At 37.9% G+C, this 18,652-nt stretch overlaps 1 protein-coding gene across 3 annotated transcripts in view; it reads left to right on the top strand.

The window, feature by feature from the left end:
- The window catches only part of NCK1 (NCK adaptor protein 1), an 81,081-nt gene that overhangs the window by 24,146 nt on the left and 38,283 nt on the right, over positions 1-18,652 (top strand). Inside the window, exon 2 of one of the 3 annotated variants that reach the window (XM_032333927.1) lies at positions 10,842-10,950. The exons of the other annotated variants lie outside the window; for them this stretch is intronic. The gene's annotated coding sequence lies outside the window, so the exon portion shown is untranslated. The remainder of the gene's footprint in view (positions 1-10,841; positions 10,951-18,652) is intronic. 3 annotated transcript variants of the gene reach the window in all.

Raw genomic sequence — 18,652 nt, forward strand, 5'->3', positions numbered from 1 at the left:
TGAAGCCTGTTGCAGGGCTTGATCTCAGAGTCCTGAGATCATGACCTGAGCCAAAATTAAGAGTCAGATTGCTTAATCACCTGAGCCATCAAGGCTACACAGGCCACCCAGTAATTGCTATTTTTAATACATTAGTCTCTTACATTGTATAGAAAGCAAAGTGTGTACAATAATAGTCATTTTAGACTAATAAGTGTTTTTAAAAGTTGTTTATTAGTGTTTTAAGTCATATAGAGAACAAAAAAACAGTTACAAACTGAATTTTCGGTAATTCCATCTTTTATGCTCATGTGTTTACCTTTATTGAGATCTTTATTTCTTAATATGATTTTGAATTATTGTCTAGTATCCTTTCATTTCAACTCAGGAAGTACTTCCTTTACATATTTTGCAGTGCCGGTCTGGTAGTAACAAACTTCCTCTGCTTGTCTGGGAATGTCTTAATTTCTTCCCTCACTTTTGAAGTCCAGTTTTATTGAAAATTGGGTTTTAGGTGACTGTTTTCTTCTTCCAGTATTTTGAATATGTGAACCTATAGGTGACCTTGAACAACATAGTTTTGAATTATGTGGGTCAGCTTATATGCAGATATTTTTATAGTACAGTACTGTAAATGTATTTTCTCTTCCTTATTTTATTTATTTATTTAAGAAAGAGAGAGTGGGGGAAGAGCAGAGGAAGAGGGAGAGAGAGAATCATAAGCTGGTGTGGAGCCTGGCACAAGAGTTCCAACTCACAAGCCTGAGATCATGACCTAAGACAAAGTCAAGAGTCGGATGTTTAACAGACTCAGGCCCCTAGGCGCCTTGCCCTCCCTTATGATTTTTTAATGTAACATTTTCTTTCATCTAGTTTAGTTTATTTTAAGAATATGGTATGTAATATACAAACTATGTGTTAATCAACTGTTTATGTTACTGATAGGCTTCTGATAAGGAGTAGACTATTAGTTGTTAAGTTTTGGGGGTGTCAGAAGTTGTACATGGGCTTTTGACTGTGTAGGGGTCAGGGCCCCAATCCCTGAGTTGTTCAAGGGTCCACTGGACTGTCTTCTGTCCTCCAATTTCTCTTCTTTCTTTCTTTCTTTCTTTTTCTTTTTTTTTTTTAAGATTTTATTTACTTATTCGACAGAGAGAGACACAACGAGAGGGAACACAAGCAGGGAGAGTGAGAGAGGGAGAAGCAGGCTTCCCACTTGATCCCAGGACTCTGGGATCAAGACCTGAGCTGAAGGCAGACACTTAACAACTGACCCACCTAGGTGCCCCTATCCTCTAATTTCTAATGAGAAATTTCTTGGTTATCTTATTGAGGATCCCTTGTGTGTAATGATTCACTTTACTCTTGTTGCTTTCAGGATTCTCTTTGTCTTTCTGTGTTTTCATTTATAGTTTATCTCAGTATAGATTTCCGAGTTTATCCTGCTTGGAGTTTGTTGAGCTTCTTTGATTTTTTTTTTTTTTTTTTTTTTAAATAAAACTCAAGCTCACAGCCAGAGATCTAGAGTCCCATGCTCCACTGACCTTGCCAACCAGGTGCCCCTAGCTTCTTGGATGTTTAAATGCCTGTACTTCATCAGATTTGGGATTTAGCCATGTTTCTTCAAATAATCTCTTTGGCCCTTTAGTCTCCCTCTTTTCCTTCTCAGACTCCCACAAGGCATCTGCTGGTTCTTTTCTTAGTATCCCACGGATCCTATTCTCTCTTTACTTTTTTTAAGTCATTTTCTTTGTGTTCTTCAGGCTCGATAATTTCAGTTGCCCTGTCTCCATGCTGATTCCCTCTTTCACCTGTTCAAATCTGCCTTTAAATCCCTCTGATGAATTTTTCATTTTTGTCATTGTACCTTTCAGCTGGAGAATTTTTTAGGTTTTCTATTTCTGCAGATACTACTATTCTGTTCATACATCATTTTCTTTACTTTTTCCACATCTTTCTTTAGTTATTTGAGTATCTTTAAGATGTTTGTTTTAAAGTCTTTGTTTAGTGGGTTTGTTAGCTCTTCTTTCTCCAGGATGGTTACTGTTGGTTTTTCCCTTTGAATGGGCCACACAGTCCTGTTTCTTTGTAATCCGTGCGTGTGTGTGTGTGTGTGTGTGTGTGTGTGTGTGTGTCTTTGTTTCTGTCTTTGGTTTTGAAAACTGCATACTTGAATCTAATAATACGATAAATCTGAAAATCAGATTGTCCTTCTGCCCCAGGTTTTGCTGGGTTTTTGTTTTTATTGTCTTGGCTGTCTCTTTGCCAGGAATCACTTTGAGGTATAAGCTTTCCTCAGCTCTTCACTGAGCTTGTGCCTTTTTCTGGATATGTGTTGTGTTGATTTTCTTATTACTAGTCCTTTATTATCTAGCTCCTGAAAGGAGAAATTTAAAAAAGACACCAGCTCTTTAGGTTTCCCTCAGCCTGAGGGATAGGGGCTTACATAATGTGTGTGTGTGTGTACACACATCAGTGACTGCCTCTTTGTCAGCACCTCAGTGATCAGATGCATCATGCAGCTGTCAGCACATAGATCCCTGATATTTTCATGACAGGATTCTTATCTCACCTTAGCTCCTGCAAGCCACTCTTCAAACTAATGTACAGCTACCTGGCATGTGCCTGGGGAGTGGAAGATGTGTAGCCCTTGCTGAGTTAAGAGCTGAAATTAACTAAAATTTATAGTTCAAGACTTCTCTGGAAGTTTCAAGCCTTGGAGTAGACTCCAGAGTTCTGAAATCGTTCAGTCAGACAGATTCTGCTAATACAGTTGTTGTCTAGGTGAAGAGACAGATTCTTAGTGCTTCCTACTCCACCATTTCCCAGAGTCTCATAACTTTACGAAAGATTCATTATAGTTTTGAAGACTTCTTAATCTTTTTCCCATTATTTTCCAGATTAAACCTCAAAGCAAATACGTTTGAGACCTTTTACTTCGTTTTCAAGTTTAGATAGCAAATACTTGAAGGAGGGATTCTTGTTTCTGATCCTTTTTTTTTTTTCTCCCTAAGAAGAAAACTAAATGCTTCCAACTGGAAGACTGGAAGAGTGTGAGACTGGAAATGGAGAGACCCCTTAAGAGGCAGTTGCTTCCGTTACTACTAGTAAGGCAGTGGTAGTGAGAATGGAGATACATGGATTCATTTGAGTCCTATGAAGGAGGTCAAAAGGACATGACTTGAAATGATGGGATTGACTGAGTAGACGTTCATTAATCCAGATAACTGTATTAATTAATGGTAATAGTGTTTTCTAAATTATAGAATACAGAAGCAGAAACTCCTAAGGGAAATGTAGTTAAGTGTGAGGTGCCTGTGAGATGGATAAGTACAGTACTTCAGAAAGCATTTTCATACCTAGGAATTTTAAGTAATAGTGTACTGGTTCCTGGTAACTCCCGTGGGTCCTATTGCATGCATAAGCCAAAAGGTAACAGGAAGTCAGTAACATGGAGGGTAAGAGGGGGAAATAGATTTAAGCATAGCAGTTAAGGTGAAAAATAACTCCAATGTTATGATTAATTGCATATTAAATATGTCTGAGAGTTCAGGTTACCACAAGTTTAGCATATATATGTTAGGAGAATATGGTTGCTGAGTAATGATATAATCTAAGCCTTATTTATACTGTATGGCATAGGGAAATGATAGTTCCACTGTCCCCTATGCTTTGTGTTTTCTTTTGGAAATATGTACAACTTGGAGCAATACTTTTAAGAGATACAGTAATTAGAGTCTATTAAAGAGTAACAACTGGAACAGCAAAGGATTAAGATGATGAAAAAAATCAGAAAACACAGTACAAATCTGGTTTTATTTAGTCCAGATAATTTGAGGAAATATTTTTAATATTGATTGTAGTTTTGATGTAACTCAAGAGACTTTCTTGATATAATCTGATTCAGTTCTCTCATTTTACAAATAAGAAAATAGAGTTTTAGTTAATATGACATTCCCTGACTCAGAGTTAATAGCAAGGCAGTTTAATGGCAATCCCAGTTTGTTAAGCATATTTTATCTATTGGAACAGTGAAGCAGGGCTGGGACTAGAGTGAGACAGCAAGTTGCCTAGGGTACAAAATTGAAGGAGGTTGTCATTCTTAGATGCAGACCCTGCACTTGCAAGATCTTTATTTATCAGAGTAATATTTGAAGATGGTTTAAAATGTCAGATAGTTACAGGAGATACCTCCTAGCCCTGCAAATTAAGGATAGCCTGAGGAAGCTAGATGGAGTGATGATGGTGGAAAGAATTATCCCTCAAGACCTAGCCCTTGGTATATGGTAATCTGGCAGTTGGCAAGTACCTGTGAAGCATTACTTCACTTTTTGTGAGAACAGTGTGGGGTGCTCTATCTTTAGGCCAGGATTGGTTCCTATACTCTTTTCTTTTTTTTTCCCCCTTCAATCAGATCTCAGAGGCTTTAGTTTCCTCTGTGCCCTTTTTTTTTTTTTTTTAAAGATTTTTATTTATTTATTTATTTGACACAGAGAGAGAGATCATAAGTAGGCAGAGAGGCAGGCAGAGAGAGAGGGGGAAGCAGGCTCCCTGCTGAGGGGAGAGCCTGATGTGGGCCTCAATCCCAGGACCCTGGGATCATGACCTGAGCTGAAGGCAGAGGCCCAACCCACTGAGCCAGCCAGGCGCCCTCCTATGTGCTTTTAAAGCTGTTTTCATCCACAGCCTCTTGGGGGTTCTCTCAGCTTGGCTGGCGAGTTAGACAATCTAGACATAACTCTCATTCCTTTGCCTTTACAGCTCACACAGCCAAATAATGGAAACAATTTGGAGGTTAATAGTAGCAAAGACATAAGAGATTAACCCAAATCTGCTTTTACTGTCATGACCTTTTTCTCTAGTTTCTGACTTCCATTTCAGTTTTGAGAGTACAGTTACCTAGTTGAGCTGCATTCTCCTTAAGTAAAGGACATGTTTATTTATGAGGGTATTTACCCCCAGCACTTAGGGGTTAGAGACTATCTAGGCTGAATAAAACCCTCCATGTGTCAGGAGGATAATTTGTATTTCCCAGAACTTAAATGGATGACACATGAAGTATACAAGATGTCCTCCGAATATTAGTGGTTCCCTTTTTTGGCATTACCCTGTAAGGAGAATAAAACCAGAAAGTCCAGCCTTTGTCTTAGAACTAATGGGTATAAAGTTGTGCTGCCTCTCTGGACTTGTCCTTTTTATACCTGGTGCCTACCTTGCCTCCTTAGGACCATTATATTATTTGTTCTTTAGGCCTTTGGAGTTCAAGACAGGACATTTGTTTTTATATTACAATTTAAAATAGGTGGATTCTGGGAACTAAGAGTTTATAAAGTAAAAAAATGGGTGGTTTTATTGGCTCAATCAGAGGTAGCTAAACATATATAAAAAGTAGCAGTATATTGGATCTAGTTTACAGATGCAGTTGGCATGCTGATGGGAGCAGAGTAAGTTGAAGTCAGCATTACAGATGAAGTTGTATTAGCAAGAAATAGAACTTTTCCCACTAGCCTGTAAGCTCTGTCAGGACAGATACAGCTTTGTAAGCTGGTTAGCTCATACTCTGCCTCGTACACAGTAGGGCCCAAAGATAAATAATAAATAAGTTGAAAGCGTGGTAAAATCAGTTATTTTGTTATTTATAAGCTCCATATAGTGTTCAGTTAGGCTACATTAAACCCGTTCCAGAGTTTAACCACACACACACAGTTGTTAAATTTGGAAATATCTTTACTTGCTAGTATTTGGGTTTCCTCAATATCCATCATTTTTTTATCATTGTTTTCACATTTTTCTTATATGTGAAGTCTTTCTTTTAGAGTTTTCTTTTTTCTTTTAAATTTGTTACTCTAGGGGTGTCTGGCTGACTGAGTTGGAAGAGCTTGCAACTCTAGGATTTGAGTTGGGGCCCCATGTTGGGTATAGAGATTACTTAAATAAACTTCAAAAAAAATAAATTTGATACTGTCTGTTCAGGTGCCTGTTATCATATATTGACCCTATTTGTTTGTTTTAACAGAAAAGTAATTTTAGTTTATGAAATGAAATATCCCGAGATAGGTTCTGGGTTGACGAAAATTAGATTTGGAGGCTGAAAAAATGGACTCCCATCTCTGTGGCCCTCTCACCGTCATTGTCAGGTTCTATATGGTGCCATTTACTTAGCTCTCAGGTTTAAGTCTGTTGGGGAAAGAGTAAGTACCTTTCCAATAACCCCTGTATGCATCCCAGGAGTCTTTCTGAATGAACAACTTGAGTTTTAAGCCCATTTGTCGCTAGTCACAAGAATTAAGGGAATTTAATATTATTGGCCATGTGTGAATTGCATATACTACCCCTGAATTCTTGGAACTCCACCTCAAGAATGTCAAAATAGAATTAGGATTGGGGATGAAGGGGATAGTTTCTGAAGAGAAAGTTGAGGTACTGTTATGAAAAGAAGGGAAAATGGATACTGGTATAGCTTAAAAGTCAGCTAGCTATTTTAACATTTTGATTGACTTAGTTTTGATTTTCAAGGGATCAGTGAGGTTTTCCAAATTAATTTTTTGAATTACCAAAGTAATACTTGAAATTCGATTAAAGTTTCAAATAGTGCTAAAAGGCCTAATAACAAAAAACAGCAGTTCTTTGCTTTCCTTTTTCTACCCCCTTGCCTCAAGAAGTAATCACTAAACTTGAGCTGTATCAGCAGCAACAGCTTAAAAAGTTGAAAGTGATTACTTCTTGAGACAAGCAGGAGGGAAAAGAGGGAGGAGAACAAAGGACTGTTACTTTTGTTATAGGCCTTATAGCACTATTTGATATTTTAAACTATGTTCATGTATTACTTTAATATATAAAACACATATAATTGTTAGTATTATCTCCTGATCCATTAATTTTAGACATCTACTGATTTTCTGTTAAGATAAAGGGAGGTTTGTGTGTGTGTGTAGTAAGGAAGCTCTACACCCAACGTGGGCTTGAACTCAAAACCCCGGGATTGAGAGTCAAATGCTCTGCCTACTGAACTAGACAGGTCCTGCATTTATTTTCTTAATCTATCTTTCTTAGCATCATTGTCTTGATAATGTATATTCATATTCAGCATTTTTATCATTATGACTGTATAAACATATAGTTTATAGCTGACCCACCTCCTTCTGTTAACTTGTCTTTCTTGTGAATTTATTTTTTCTGAAATTTACAAGAAATTTGTATGGTTCATGTTTAAAATTTTTTTCATTGTTTTTGAATTTATAGCTAAGTCTTCCCACACTCTCCAGCATTTCTATAAAATTTGTATTTGTATATAATTTTTCACATAGTCCTGTCAGATTAACTGTATCAGGGTTATTTATTTATTTATTTTCCCCCTGGAATCTTACTCCAAGTTGGACTGTTTATTCTAAACTGCTTCAGATCTTAATTTACTTTTGCTAGCATTCTGGAAATTCCTTTTGTTTTTCTTCATTGGTTTTCCTGCTTCTTAGATCCTTTGTCGTCTTTTTTCTTGTTTTACTCTTTTGTTTTGCTGGAACATATCCTCTGGTTTTTTCTTAAGTCAAAATGAATTGGAATTAAATTTTTTGAGATTGCCTGTCCAAAAATGACTATTCTTCTCTTATACTTAATTTTAATTGGTAGCTTGGCTGTATTTAGGAGTTATTTAAAGTATATAGAGTTTCAGTTTTGCAAGATGAAAATAGTTTATGAGATGGATAGTGGTTGTGGTTGTACAATATTGTGAATGTACTTAATGCCACTGAATTCAACACTAAAAATGGTTCAGATGGTAAATTTTATTTGTATTCTATTAGTTAGATAGGACTGCCATAACAAACTATCATGGACTGGGTGGCTTAACAGAAATTTATTGTCTCAAAATTGTGGTTGCTGGAGTCTAAGGTCAAGTTGTCATCAAGGTTGGTTTCTTCTGAGGGCCTCTGTCTTTGACATAATATAGATGGTTGTCTTCTCCCAGGATCTTCATATGGTCTTCCCACAGAGTGTGTCTGTGTTCTAATCACCTTTTCTTACAAAGACACTAATCGTATTGGGTTAGAGCCTACCCTGATGACTTCATTTTACTTAATTACCTCCTTAAAGACAGAGTCACGTTCTGAGGTACTAGAGGATAGATGTCAGCATCTGAATTTTGTAGGGGAAAAAATTCAGACCATATTATGTACCACAGTTGTAAAAATAATACATTAAAAACGTACTACAGAGACACCTGGGTGGCCCAGTTGGTTAAGTGTCTGCCTTCAGCTCAACTCATGATCCCAGGGCCCTGAGATTGAGTCCTGCATTGGGCTCCCTGCTCAGCAGGGAGTCTGCTTCTTCCTCTTTCTCTGCCACTCTACCTGCTCATTCAGTTTGCTTTCACTCTCAAATAAATAAAATCTTTAAGAAAAAAAAAATGAGTACAGTCAACCATCCACCCATTCGTGTTTAGGTGACTAGTAGTACAATAAGGATTAAATCAGTTAATGGTTTACAGTTGTGGTATTAATTATGACGTTAAATTCGTCATTATGTTTTTTTTTCATAGATGGTTTATACCATAATTGCTCATCATTTGGCAGTTTTAGCAAGAGTATTATATTCTTTTTACATTAGTAATAACATATGGCTGCTTCTTTAGATTATATAAAATGTAATATTCTTCAGATTATAGAATGGTAGTATGTTCCTTTTTTTTAAAGATTTTATTTATTTGACTGGCAGAGATCACAAGTAGGCAGAGAGGCAAGCAGAGGGAGAAGGGGAAGCAGGCTCCCTGCTAAGCAGAGATCCGGATGCCGGGCTCAGTCCCAGGACCCTGAGATATGACCTGAGCCGAAGGCAGAATTTTAACCTGAATTTTGACCTGAGCCACCCAGGTGCCCCTAGAACGGTGATAATGTTCTTAAGGTGATCTTGGTACGATTATTGTAATTCAGAGTAATAAGTAAAATTTTGTGATACCTGACGAAATAATCATATAGGGAGTAATGCTTTATGTATTGTATGTAGGGCATTAATTAAATAAGTTGTTGAGAAATAGAATTACAGTTGATATTTTTTGAAGATTTATTTTAGGGGGGAGGGGTAGAAGGAGAGAGAATCCTGAAGCAGACTCCCCACTGCGCAGGGAGCCCTATAAGGGGCTCAAACCCAGGATGCTAAGATTATGACCAGAGCTGATACCAAGAGCCAGCCACTTAACCACCTTAGCCACCCAGGGGCCCCTGCAGTTGATATTTTTTGAGATCATGTTTTGCTTGATACGTCTTTCTTTACTTTCAGGCCTTCACTGTATGTCCTCCTAGTCTATAACTACTCAGTAAACATTTTGTCAAATGAATAAATGATTAATTTTGATAATGCACGGGACTTTTGCCTGTGTTGTATTTTGTGTTTGCTTATATTGGATTTTCCAAAGGCTATTTCTAAAAATAAATAGAATAAGGGGGTGTTTTATTTGACCTATTCTTTAAAAAAACAAAAAAGGCTTGGGATGCCTGGGTGGCTCAGTTGGTTAAGCCACTGCCTTCAGCTCGGGTCATGATCCCCAGGGTCCTGGGATGGAGTTCTGCATCTGACTTTTTGCTCAGTGCCTCCTTCTCTCCCCGCCTCTGCCTGCCTGCCATTCTGCTTGTTATGGGTGCGTGCTCTCGTGTGTGTTCTCTCTCTCTCTGACAAATAAATAAATAAAATCTTTAAAAACAAGACAAAACAAAAACAAACACTTGATTTTTTAAAAAAAGATTTTATTTATTTATTTGACAGAGAGAGATCACAGGTAGGCAGAGAAGCAGGCAAAGAGAGATGGAGAAGCAGGCTCCCTGCTGAGCAGAGAGCTTGATGTGGGACTTGATCCTGACCTGAGCCAAAGGCAGAGGCTTTAACCCACTGAGCCACCCAGGCGCCCCTTGATTTTTCTTTTTTTTAAGATTTTATTTATTTATTTGACACAGAGATTACAAGTAGGCAGAGAGGCAGGCAGAGAGAGGGGGAGGGGAAGCAGGCTCGGAGGGAGCCCGATGCGGGGCTAGATCCCATGACCCTGGGATCATGACCTGAGCCCAGGGCAGAGGCTTAATCCACTGAGCCACCCAGGCGCCCTGCAAAAAAGGCTTGATTTCTTAAGGAGTCTTTATTTCAGACTAGTCTATAATTTTTTATTTTCCCCATGATGGAATTCTTACCCATTTTTTTTCATTCTCAGAGTGTTTAACAATTAAAATTACTTACAAGATACTAAGGTTTAAAACATTGAATAGAATAAAATCTTATGAATTGCCTTGTCTTTTTTGAAGGTTACTTACAGCACATAGAAGTTAGTTATTTGGGGATATTTTCCCCCCTTCATTGTTTACCAAAAGATCTGTAACCCAACCAAACTTCCGGAGTTAGTCACTTGGGTATTGTCACTCTGCTGATTTTTATCAGAAACAGGAAATTGTCAGGTTATGTGTTAAACAATAAAAGAATCTAAAATTGCATTTGTTTTAGCATGAGAGATTTCTCTTTAGAATTTTTTTCTATTACTAGCTGGTTCCTTCCTTTTCCAGTATAACAACTGGCTTGCCCAAAATGGTCATATTTATTATGGCCTATACACACAGCAAACTATATCTTTCCTCATAGTTTACATATCATACACAATATGGTTTGGTAAAATGATACGACAAACTTAGTGTCATTTAATATATAGATATGCTGAATGGATTTGTAAAAGTTGGTTGGGGAAGAATGTGTTTTTAGGTGTTTGACCTGATACTATTTCTATATTTAGGTTAGCAGTTCTCTAGAGATTCTTAAAATACCTTTTAAGGAGTCTACAAGACTAGACTATTTCCATTATACTGAGATATTCATTTCCATTTTCACACTAGAGTTTCCAGAGGCTGTATGAATGCACTGGTGTTTTTATAATAAGATGTCAACATTTGAAGATCTGCAAAACTTAGTGAATATTTATTGCATGATGATACAGAATCATATGTGAGTATAAACAGGTCCATTTAAAGTATAAGACTGAGCAGTGAATATTTTCTGCTATGTATTTTAGTTTACATTCAGTAAGATTGACACTTTTTGGGAGTGTGATTGAGATTTGACACAGTTATGTAATCACTACCACAATCTAAATTCAGAACAGTTCTTCACTCCTCATGCTTTGTAGTCCAGAATGTCATACATAGCCTTTTGAATCTGGTTCAGTGAGATCATATATGGTTAATGTGTGTTAAACTTTATAAGAAGCTGTTAAACGTTACCCTTAGTAACTGTATAAAACCGTAGCTATATTGTTTTGCATCTCCACAAGCAGTGTTAGAGTTCCCCATTGCTTTGCATCCTCACTGGTACCTGGTACTGTTTGTGTTTCCTCTCTCTCCCCCTTTACCTCTTTACCCTCCCTCCCTTCCCCACTTTTTTACTACCTCTCATCTTTTGAAGCCATTTAATTCACTGTGTTGTGATATCGTTTTGTGGTTTTAATTTGCATTTCTTTAATGACTAATGATGTTGAAGATCTTCACATGTGCTTGTATATCATCCTTGTGCAGTGTCCCCTCTTTCCAAAAGTTCGTATTATGCCACTTAAGACCTATGCTAGTATGGTAATGACCTTTTTTTACGGAGCGGGGTGGGGGTGGCGGGGAGTGAAAATCCTCTTCAGATTTTTTTTTTGTTTGGTGAAAATAGGTACTAATGTAGGTCTTTAAAAAGCAAAGTGGTGTGACTTGAACTTTCAGAAAGCAGGGGATACCTTCACTTCATCTTATTTTGGCTTCTGAAAGGTTTTTGTAGGAATGCTCTGCTTGGAGATAGTGGGATAAACCTCTGTCATCTTTGGTGAAGTATCTGTTCAAGTGTTTGACCATTTAAAAATGTTAAATATTTAAATATTTTTGTTCCATGGCTTTTCTGGGCACAGCCTGAGGCAGTGATTTCTAGGGTGGAATAATACATCAGTGGCTCTGTTGGCCTGCCCTCCACAGCTTTGCAGTGGGAGTCATCCAGGCTGTTGAAAGCTACATGATGACCTCCTCTTCTGAAATGGGGGAAACGGGCTTAATGATCTCTGAGTCACCTTTTGGGTCCCTCTTCCCTTGTCTTGAAGAATACCTTGTGTTTGCAGTGGAGTAGCTTTCTGGTTTCATCCTATACAATCAAGAAAACTTGACAATCTTTCTTAATTCCTTCTTGTCTCCTTCTAGTTCAGATTGGCTGCTTCTTGCTGGGGTGGCTGATTAAATCTCATGTTCACCCTTACTCTTTTCTATGAAAGGATCCATTGTCTCTTATTACACTCCTAGTGTTTGATTCTGAATGTGTTTCTCATTTCTTTGCACTACAGCAGACTGAGAATTTCCTACCTTTTAAATTAACTTCTTTTTGATTAACATTTCCATCTTTAAGGTATTTTTTCCATGTTTACTATAAGCATTCAAGAGAAGCCAAGCCACAGTTTCAACACTTTGCTTAGAAATGGCCTCAGATACCCAATTTCATCCTCACAAGTTCTGAGCTTCCACAAAACACTAGGACATGACTATGGTTCAGCCAAGTGCCTTGCCATCTTATAACAAGGATCACCTTTCCAGTAGCATACACCTCATTTCTGTCTGAGACATTATCAGATTGGCTTTTATTATTATTAAAAAGCAAAATTCAGCTGAGCAAATTTAAAGATTTATTGGCTTTATTTGATGATTCATAAATTGGACAGTATCTCATTTAGCAGATAAAAGGGGTTACAGAGAGCTATACAAAATTAAAGGCTTTTATAGGAAAGGGAAGTTTCTAACAAAGAGTGGATTGTTTCAGATAATGTCACCTTCTTAGGGAGAATGGAAGAGTCTGTTGAGTGGATTACTTTAATTGTTGCTGACCAGTTAATTCCAGATTGACTGGTTAAAGGTTACATTTCTGGGAGAGACTGAAACTGCAGTTAGGTTAGGGATTGAGTCTTACTCTTGGTTTGTTGATGTGGTGCTTAGCATGAGCAACTGCAGTTTGGGCCTATAGTCTCTTTTTTAACGTTGTCTGTATTTCAGCCAACATTATTTTGTTCATGACCACTTAGGTATTCTCTTAAGAGGGTTGAGGCTTGGCGCACCTGGGTGTGGCTCAGTTAGTTAAGCATCTGATTGCCGCTCAGGTCAGGGTCCTGGAATAGAGCCAGGCTCCATGCTCAGGTGTGTGCATGTTCTCTCTCTCTCTCTTTCTCTCTCTCAAATAAAGTCTTAAAAAAAAAAAAAATTAAAAAAGAGGATTGAGGCTTTCCTTACAGCTCTCCACTTCTGACCCTTCAGAATAATTTGCCCTTAACATCTATTCATGGCACTGTAGAATTTTTCTAGCATGTACCTCCAGGTTCTGCTCATTATCCAGTTGAAAGTCACTCCCACACTTTTTAGGTATCCCTTAGCAACCACAGCCTCAATTCTTGGTACCAGTTTTTTGTCTTAATATATTTGGGCTGCTTTTGTAAGGGCCTGTTTAGCCAGAGCGGCCCTACCTCAGTTGGACAGCCATTTTGTTGTTTATGCAGTAAAACTTAAATTGACCCTGTCCCGTCCCGTCTCCCCCCCCCCCCACACACACACACTAGTTGAACTTATTTAAAAGCAAGACCGGGAAACCAGTCCCAGGACAGAGCCCAGATACAAGGGTGGGTCAGGTCAGGTCGAGATAACAGCCCAAATGTAGGGATGAGTCGGGTCAGGTGGAGACATCCAATCAGTAAAGCGCGCATACCGTCTCCCTAGCTACCATGAAGTGTGGGCCCCGCCTTTTTGGGGTGGGGGCAGTTCTCACCAAGGTGATAGGCTAGTGCGAATGTCTGCTATGGGGTGAATTGTAGTTCAGTTGGCCACCTGTGTGTCGCCAGGCTCAACCACACAGCCTTTGCTCTATAAAAGTTAGTCTGTGAGGCAGGGAGGGGGTGTGGTCGTCCTCTCTGTAAGGGGGGCCTCGACCGGTGGGTTTGATTCTTGATGCTTGGCGTGAAATAAAGCTTTGCTCGACCCTCCACTTTGTATCAGTCTCGCTCCTTTGACCATGGACCCAACACTGGGGACCCAACACTATAACAAAATACCATAGGCTGGGTGGCTTATAACAGTAGAAACTTAACTTCTCATAGGTCTGGAAGCTGGAAGTCTGTGATTAGGGTGCCAGCATGGTTAGGGGAGTCCTCCCTCCTCCATGTTGCAGGCGGCTTGTATCCTCACACGGTGGAAGGGGCTGGGGAAGTACTAATCTCATTCATCAGAGCTCCAGCCCTTGGGACTAATGAGCTACCAAAGGCCCTGCTTCATAATGACTATCATCTTATGGGGGTTAAGATTTCAACATTAATTTTGGAAAGACAAAACGTTCAGACCATAACAATAGTATTTTCTTACTATGTTTTTATGTTTTATGTTTCTTTCAATTCAGACATTGGCAAATTTATCTTTTTAGTAGTTCTTGCTAAAGAGTTAACCAATTTTCTTGATCTTTTCAGAGAACATCTTCTGGTTTCAGTGGTTTTTCTCCAATTTTTGTTTCAGTCTCACTGATTTCTGGTCTTTATTCATGTCCTTCCTTCTGTTTCCTGTGGGTATAATGGGCTTTTCTAGTTTCTTACGGCAGAAACGGACATTATTTATTACTATTGTTGTTGTTGTTATTATTTATTTATTTATTTATTTTGGAGCCTGGTGTGGGGCTTGAACTCATGACCTGAGCTGAAATCAAAAGTTGGATGCTTGATCTACATAGCCATCCAGGTGCCCCAGATGCTTACAGTATTGATTTGGGACTTGTTTTCTAACATCATTGGCAATCAATACTATAAATTTCCTTATAAGTACTACTTTAGCTGCAGGTAACAAATACATGTTGTGTTTTCATTTTTACTTAGTTCAAAATATTTTCTAATTTCCCCTGAGTTTTTCCCTTTGATACATGAGTCATTTGGTATGTTGTCTAATTTCCAAATACTTCTAGATTTTCTAGTTATCTTTCTGATACTTCTAGTTTAATTCTGTCATAGAGAATGTCTGCTATGTGATATTAACTCTTTCACATTTATTAAAATTTATTTTATGTTCCAGAATATGACCTGTCTTGGTGAATATGCCATGTGCACTTGAAAAGATGTTTATGTTGTTGTATAGTATTGTATAAATGTTGGTTGAGTCTGGTTTTTTTGCTGCTTTTCTACATATTTTATGGATTACTGAAAGTAGTTGCAGTTTTCGAGAATAATGGTTTTATTTACTTCTTTTCATACTGATCATTTTTACTTTATTAATTTTGCAACTCTTTTAAGTATAGATACATTTAAATTTGTTGTGTCATCTTGATGAATTGACCTTTTTCTCATTATCTCATGTCGCCCTACCCGGTGATTTTCCTTGTTCAGAAATCTCCTTTGTCAGGTACTTATATAGCAACTCCAGCTTTCTTCTGATTCCTGTTTGTATGATCCTTTTACTTTTATGCTGTGTATCATTATATTCAAAATAGGTTTCTGATAACAGTTGAGTCTTTGTTAATTTGATCACCTCTCTGTCTTCAATTAAGACCAATTATTTAATGTAATTATTGATATCTTTGAGTTTAATTATGTGTTATCTATTTCTTGTGGGGTTTTTTTTTTGTTTTTGTTTTTTTTTTTGGTGAAGATTTTATTTATTGTCTTTGGCTCAGGTCATGATCTCGGGGTCCTAGGATCGAGTCCCGCATCGGGCTCCTTGCTTGGCAGGGAGTCTGCTTCTCTCTCCACCTCTGCCTGCTTGTGCGCTCGCTCGCTCGCTCTCTCTCTGACAAATAAAATAAATAAAATCTTTTTTAAAATCTTTAAAAAATTAAAAAAATTTTTAAAGACTTAAAAAAAAAATTATTTGACAGAGACAGACACAGCGAGAGAGGGAACACAAGCAGGAGAGTGAGAGAGGGAGAAGCAGGTTCCCCGTGGAGCAGGCAGCCTAGTGTGGGGCTTGATGCCAGGACCCTGGGATCATGACCTGAGCTGAAGGCAGATGCTTAATGACTGAGCCACCCAGGTGCTCCAGAGTACTTTTTTAAGTATCCATTTTATTGTCTCCACTGGTTTGGGGTTATGGGTTATATCTCTTTGTCTTACTTTTTTTTTTTTTTAAGTGATTGCCCTAAAGATTATAATATACTTTTCACAGTATATCTAGAATTTACATTTTGCCACTTAAAATAGAACATAAAACTTTACAGCCATATAGGTCCCATTGCCCTCCCCACTTTATATAGTTGTTAATTGTCATATAGTTGTTAATTGTCAATTGTCATTGAATTCTACATATGTGAAACTCCCGTGTTAGTATTATAATATTCCTTTTCAAGAATTACGTGTGTTTTAAAGAATTTAAGAGATGAAAAAGAATCTTATTATATTCACCAAAATATTTACCATTTTTTTGCTCTTCTTTCATTGCTGAAGTTTCATGTTTCCCTCTGATAATCACTCGTCTTTTAGCCTTAAGACCTTCCTTTACATTTCTATTAGAGGCAGTCCACTGGGCAACAGAATGGCTTAGTTTTTCTTCATCTGAGAATGTCTTTATGTCATTTCATTCCTGAAGGGTATTGTCACTACATACAGAATTCTGGATTTTTGGTTGCTTGCTTTCAGTATTCTTTTTTTTTTTTTAAATTTATTTTCAGCATAACAGTATCATTATTGCTTTCAGTATTCTTAAGTTATGGTAATGGTTTTTGGTGAGAAGTCCTTAGTTACTCAGATTGCTCCTATGTCAGGTTTTCTTAACTTCAGCACATTGGGCTGGGTAATTCCTTATTGTGGAGGCCTGTCCTGTTTATTATAGGATGTTTAGTGGTATTCCTGGCCTCTCCTAGTAGCACAGTCTTGTCACCCTCTCCAGTTGTGACAATAAAAAATTACTTCAGGCATTGTTAAATAATCCCCTTGAGTGTGACATAATCCCCAGTTAAGAACCACTGCCATGTGGGCACCTGGGTGGCTCAGTGGGTTAAAGCCTCTGCCTTCAGCTCAGGTCATGATCTTAGGGTCCTGGGATCAAGCCCCACATCGGGCTCTCTGCTCAGTGGGGAGCCTGCTTCTCCCTCTCTCTCTCTCTCTCCCTGCCTCTCTGCCTACTTGTGATCTCTCTCTCTCTGTCAAATAAATAAATACAATCTTCAAAAAAAAAAAAAAAAACCCACTGCCATGCGTATAATATGTTATTCTTCTGTGGCTGCTTTTAAGATTTTCCTTTTACCTTTGGTTTTTAGCAGTTAGATTATGATGTGCCTGGACATGGTTTGAGTTTATCCTGTTTAGAGTTTGCTTAATTTCTTCAGTCTGTAATTTTGAGTCCTTTGCAGACTTTCAGAAAATTTCTACCACTGTTTTTCGAGGTATTTTTTTCTGCACCATTATCTTTTCTTCAGGAACTTCAAAGAATGAATAGTAGCTCTTTTGATATTGTCCCATTGGTCCTTGAATCCCTGTTTTTTTAAAAAATATTTTCCCTGCTCTGCTCTTCAGCTTAGATATTTTGTATTGACCTGTCTTCAGGTTCATACCGTCCGTCTTCTCTTGAAGTATGCTGAATGGCAGCCTCCAAAAAGATATATTCATTTCTTAATCCCTGGGATTTATATTAACCTCACATGGCAAAAGGTGTGATTAATGACTTTAAAGATTTTGAGAGGTGGAATATATCTTGGGTTATCAGATGAGCCAGAAGTACAGGGACATGTGACCTAATGAGGCAGGGGGAGATTTTAAAGAAGAGGAGGAAGAGGCAGTGTGACCACAGAGGCAGAGTTAGAGTGATGTAGCCACAAGGAATACTGACAGCCACCAGAAGCTAGAAGAGAAAAAGTGCACATTCTTCCCTAGAGCCTTCAGAGGTAGTACAGCTCTGTCAACACCTTGATTTCAGATTCCTTGATTGAATCCTATTGATACCATCAGATCTATGACAGAATTTATTTTAAACCACCTGGTTTGTGGCACTTTTGTTAAGGCAGCCATAGGAAATTAATACATCTGTCATCTTGATTCTGCTATTCAGCCTCTCTAATGAAGTTTTTATTTCAAATATTGTGATTTTTAGTTATTTAATTACCCTTTGATTCTGTTTAATAGCTTCTTCTCAGATGAGACTTACCTTTCTCTGTTTTGAGAGTGTTCACTTTACCATATAGAGCATGGTTATAACAGCTGCTTTTAAGTCTTGTGATAATTCCAACATCTGGGTCATTTCTCGGTTGGCATCTGTTCATTGTCTTTTTCTTCCAGCTCTTACTGGCCAGATTTTCCTGCTTCTTTGTATTTTGGACAATTCTAGATTGTATACTGGACATTGTAAATATTATTTTGTGAGACTTTGGATCCTGTTAAAATCCCTTGGAGAATTTTTATTTTGCTGTTGTTTTAGCAGGTATCAATCTGACTAGATTAAAGCCAGTCTTTCTGCTTTTTGTGGGCAGTAGTGCCAGCATCCGTTTCATTTTCTAAACCTTTGCTGTTATGTTTGAATTTGTGTGTTGTCTGTAATAGTCAGGGATGGTCTGGAACTTGGGTGGTAGTTATTTTTGTACTTCAATTTTCAGTGCTTTTTTAATTGGTCTACCTGGCTATGCCATCTGGATTTGTAATTGACACTTATCCAGAGGAAAAACAAACTTATCTTTATGACAAGGG

This window comes from Mustela erminea, chromosome 1, assembly GCF_009829155.1.
Source record: "Mustela erminea isolate mMusErm1 chromosome 1, mMusErm1.Pri, whole genome shotgun sequence".
Lineage (NCBI taxonomy): Eukaryota > Metazoa > Chordata > Mammalia > Carnivora > Mustelidae > Mustela > Mustela erminea.